Source organism: Rhinopithecus bieti, unplaced genomic scaffold, assembly GCF_001698545.2.
Source record: "Rhinopithecus bieti isolate Rb0 unplaced genomic scaffold, ASM169854v2 scaffold_12482, whole genome shotgun sequence".
NCBI lineage: Eukaryota > Metazoa > Chordata > Mammalia > Primates > Cercopithecidae > Rhinopithecus > Rhinopithecus bieti.
Genome location: NW_016807059.1, coordinates 3,118 through 8,192, shown reverse-complemented (window position 1 = coordinate 8,192; position 5,075 = coordinate 3,118). Strand labels below are relative to the sequence as shown.

At 40.1% G+C, this 5,075-nt stretch overlaps 1 long non-coding RNA gene across 1 annotated transcript in view; it reads right to left on the bottom strand.

Annotated features, from left to right (window-relative positions):
• Positions 1–1,352: 1,352 nt before the first annotated feature.
• Positions 1,353–5,075, bottom strand: part of LOC108534465 (uncharacterized) — a 6,694-nt gene continuing 2,971 nt past the window's right edge. Inside the window, exons 2-3 of the long non-coding RNA XR_001886986.1 lie at positions 3,423–3,506; positions 1,353–1,538 (exon numbers count right to left, since the gene is read on the bottom strand). This is a non-coding gene — a long non-coding RNA (uncharacterized LOC108534465). The remainder of the gene's footprint in view (positions 1,539–3,422; positions 3,507–5,075) is intronic.

Sequence of the window (5,075 nt, the reverse complement as noted above, 5' to 3'; positions counted from 1 at the left end):
TGGGAGAACCACTACTCTCTTCAGAGCTGTCAGACAGGGACATTTGCATCGGCAGAGGTTTCTGCTGCCTTTTGTTTGGCTATGCCCTGTCCCCAGAGGTGCAGTCTATGGAGGCAGGTAGGCCTCCTTGAGCTGCGGTGGGTTCTCCCCAGTTCAAGCTTCCTGGCCACTTTGTTTACCTACTTAAACCTCAGCAATGGCAGGCGCCCCTCCCCCAGCCTGGCTGCTGCCTTGCAGTTAGATCTCAGACTGCTGTGCTAGCAATGAGGGAGGCTCAGTGGGTCAGCGATCCTCTGATCATGGCCCGGGACATGATCTCCTGTTGTGCCATTTGCTAAGACCCTTGGTAAAGCGTTTTACTAGGGTGGGAGTCACCTGATTTTCCAGGTGTTGTTTGTCACGGTTTCCCTTGGCTAGGAAAGAGAATTCCCTTCCCCCTTGCACTTCATGGGACAGGAGATGCCGCACCCTGCTTCCGCTCTCACTTGTTGGGCTGCAACCACTGTCCTGCACCCACTGTCCAAGCTTATATAGCTTTAGCAACAGAGCTATTCTTGTTCTTAATGATTTCAGGGGAGAAAATTGCATTGGAAAAACTAAAAGAATTCAGGGTCCAGTCTAGTCTACCAGTGGATTATAAAGACTCAAAGATAATGAACAGTGGTTCAGTCTGGTAACAGGTGTACTACAGTTTTCTTTTCAACATAATTTTCTCTATGTAGGAGTCTATTTTTATCAAAGATAATTCCAGTGGGATGAATTAGTTTGCAAAATAGGTTGAGTCTCGCTGAATTTGCCTAGATTTTTTATCTAGGTGCAGCAAGTGTAGCAATGGACCATAGATGCTCTTTTTAAACTTTGCGTTGCTAGAAGTTTTATACGACTCTCAGATTAAACTTTCAAAAATCTCTTGAGACTAGGAAGCCAAATCAAGGCCAACTTCAGACTTTCCCTGCATTCCCTACCGGTTTCTTCTATGTATATTGTCAAATAGAACATCCCAGTCAAAGCCTTGGTAACCAATGTTTTCGAATGTGTCCTGTTATAAAGAGAGGAGATTCTTACTGAACTTGTGCAGATAACTTTATTACCATAAGCGTATGAATCCTCATGAATAGTTTCCCAATTCTGGGGCACTCATATTGGGAGCAAAAGCAAATGTTTCAGTTTTTGTTCACAAAAGTATACTTTAGCAAATTGCTGTGAAGTATAAAGAGCTTAAAAGAGAAAGTTCATAAATCTGGAGCAGAAAACATTCAAAGAATTTTCAAATAAAAAATTATGAAAACATTATCGTTTTGATTATTTAGTCCAATGAAACTGAGGTATTTTCTTCTTTGTCTTGAATTTCATGATGGTATCAGCCTGTTCATAAAATTTTGAAAGTTCTCAGAGAGTTCAGTGGTATCATCTTGAAGTTATCAGAAACTTGTATTCAAGAGGCATTGTCAGAGTCTTTTCCATATATCTCCTCGAAGAAAAGCAATTTTGGACTGTAGCTGAATATAAATACTTTGAGGAAGAATCAAAGCAACTGTCTGGGAATGACAAAGATTTAAAATGACTATGGTTACAAATCTAATGAGATTTTTATTAAGTTTACTATGGTAAAGATACAGCTCACATAGAAATCTAGTTACTTCTGTGGCATATGACACTATGACTGATAACATATTCGATTTTCATAGTTTTTAGAATTTTCATATAGTTTTTAGAATACTCAGTTTTTTAAACTTTTTTATTTTTATTTTTTGAGATGGAGTCTTGCTCTGTCACCCAGGCTGGAGTGCTGTGTCATGATCTCTGCTCACTGCAAGCTCCGCCTCCCAGGTTGATGCCATTCTCCTGCCTCAGCCTCCGGAGTAGCTGGACTACAGGCGCCTGCCACCACACCTGGCTAATTTTGTTTTTGTATTTTTAGTAGAGTCGAGGTTGCACCGTGTTAGCCAGGATGATCTCGATCTCCTGACCTCATGATCTGCCCACCTCGGACTTCCAAATGCTGGGATTACAGGCGTGAGCCACCGCGCCCAGCCTAGAATACTCAAATTATTAACATTCCCATAAATATTACTTAGAGAAGGTTTAGCATCACTTATCACTCATTTGAAAATGCTTTGTATATATATTTTAACATATAAAATAAGGTGGCTTGTCCATTCAACTTCTGTTTCACAACTGGATTACTGAGTTCTGGGTGTAACCCCTTAATAATTAGGGCCAAAAAAGTATAGTCTTATGTATTTTGAAAAAGGTCCTTAGGTCATTCCAGTACTTCTAGCTGAAAATCATTGATTTAGTTTTAAGTTCTACCTATTACAACAAGAGTTCTTCATCCTTGTTACATGTTGGTAGTGTCAGGGAAGGATTAAAAATTACCAGTGCCTGGGTCCCTCTCCAGACCTTTAAAGTGGAACTCATGGGTGGGGCTTGAGCATCCACTGTTAAAAATGTTTTCCAGTGATTCCAATGTGTAGCTATATTTCCCATCAGATTTCTCTGATTTCTTGTGGCCTTTGCTTTTTTTCTATTTTGGAATCATGATTATTTTCAGGTCTCATTTTCTGTCTTAGGCCTTATGTCCGCTGGGGTAGGGGGCTTGCCATCTTCATTTCTGTATCTTTTTTGAACACATGAATTGGTCATCAGGAAAAGGTCTCAAGCACACATAGGTTTTATTCTGAGTCTCAGGTTCACAGGCTAATCCTAAAGTCTTTGTTCTCCATGAGGTCAGAGATTGCTTGTGATGAAGGGTGTGGTTAAGTCTGTAGTGTGGATGGTGGAGGGGAGTTCACCCTGTTTTCAGGCTTAGCATTGGAACTAAGAATTTTATGTCTATATGGGTGAAGGGGCAGGGATGTGTAGGAAGACAGTTCTGATTAAGATGGAGGAATTATACTAGGAAGTAGAGGTAAAGGAAGTGAGAAGGATTAGTAAATATAAGAAATGTGAACTTACAAAGAGGCTAGAGTACGCCCCTGGAGATTCTTGATTAAGTGAATTAACTAGATTTTAGAAAGGTTATGAGGCAGTAATATGCAAGGAAGGTTTCAAAGTCTGGAGACAAGAAGTCAAGCAACACTTTGAGAAGTGGTTGGTCTTTATGGGAACGGAGAGAATTCCACTATTGAGAGATGTGAAAAATAATGAAGAGGGTTTCACAATGTGAAATTATGTTTCTCATTTAAATCTGAGAAACAAATGAGCAGAGGCTGGAGATAATTATGTCTAAAAGACAGTGGGGGTACAGGGAGCATAAAGGTAAGGGAGAAAGGGAACTGCAGGAATTAGTACTGAGAAGCAGGAGTTTAATGGAGGAAGGAGGAGATCCAGTCCCAGATACAGGCAAATAAGTATTTTCCATCTCCCAAGCATGGCAGTCAGTGCTGCAGGAAACAGGACAAGAGAAAAGGCCATCATACCTGCCAGTCTTCCTGAAATACAGAAATGACATCATGGCTGCTATATCGGAATAACCCAGGATAGATATCCTCTTGCTGAAGGAGCTGTTATGGAAAGAAAGAAAAGAAGGAATGGAGCTGATGTTATTTTACTGGGTGAAGCCTCAGGAAAAAGCATGTAACATGAGATACTCTATAATTGTTTCTTCAAGGAATACATTATTTCTGTTGGAAAGTTGTTGGGAGATGGTTATATTCTTGCAGATTTTTTCCCCTCTCACCATGTTTCTAAGTTGGTGATCAGTCCTCTGTCAATTCTCAACAGCACTCGATTTTTCAGAAAGCTTTCAGGTGGGAGAAAGACTGATTGCTATTTTCTATGTGAATAGAACTTTCCACTTTTCCACCTTTTCATGGTTGTATCTTTTTCTCAGTGTCTCTGTGGTGGTAGCCATGAATGAGACCCTGCCAGGTCTTCATGGCAGGCACATGATTGACAGAAGGCCCAGGGCAGTGCATTTCAAATTCACCAAGTCCTTTGCACAGAAAGCTTCCTTCCCATAGGCTCCCAGCAAGGGTGTGAAAGCAAGCCTAGTTCTCTGAGGCTCTGTTTAACTTTAATGGGAAACTGGTGGGAGGACTCCCCATCAGCCATGCAAAAACTCTCTTAGAACTGTATTGATACCTAAAACTCCTTGCTCTTTCTTTTTCACAGGAGTCAGCTTTGCATAGTGGTCTGTGAGTTCTCACATACTACCTTCATGCCTGCGCCACATTCCCTCAGAGGTGTCTTCCCTGATAAATTATCTTATATATCTAATCCCATCCTGGATGCATCTCAGTTGGTAAAAAGTAACATACCAGGCTTGATTCTTTGCCCTTAGATTTTTCCTTTCTCTCCCACAAGTAGTCAGTAACCATGTCCTAGTGTTTTATGTGTTACCTTTTTTTCTATATATATATGGAAACAGGTACTGTTGAGGGGCACGTACTATGTGCCAGGCCCTTTGCTAAATCCTTTACCTGTACTTCATTTAATTCACACAGTAACCCTGTCAAGTAGATATTATTTCCATTTTGCCGATGAAAATATATAAGCTTAGAGTAGTGTAAAAGCTTCCCTGGTGTTGTATGGCTAGTAATAGGTGGATCTGAGATTTGATTCTGGGACTATTTGACCTCAAGGCTAATGATGATGGTAGTAATATAGCAGCTGACATTGATTCGCCTGTGTGTGGCATCTTGTTTCATTGACTGCATGAAACCTTTAAATGAATGGTATGAAGTAAGCTGTCTCGTACTTCAGGATTTGAAAGAAGAACAAACTAAACCCAAGCACAGTGAATGAAGGAAACAATACGGATTAGAGTGGAAAAAAATAAAATGGAGAATGGAAAAAGAATACAGGAAATTAATGTAACCAAAAGTTGATTCTTCAAGGTAAAATCAACAAAATTGACGACCATTCAATAGACTGACTAAGAAAAAAGAGAGAAGATTAAAATTACTAAAATCAGAAATTAAAATGGAGTCTGAAGATGATGGGTCATATTTTAATCCTAGCACTTTGGGAGGTCACAATGGGAGGATTTGTTGAGGCCAGGTGTTTGGACCAGCATAGGTAACCTGGGGAGAACCAGTCTCTACAAAAAAAAAAAAAAAAAAAAAAAAAAA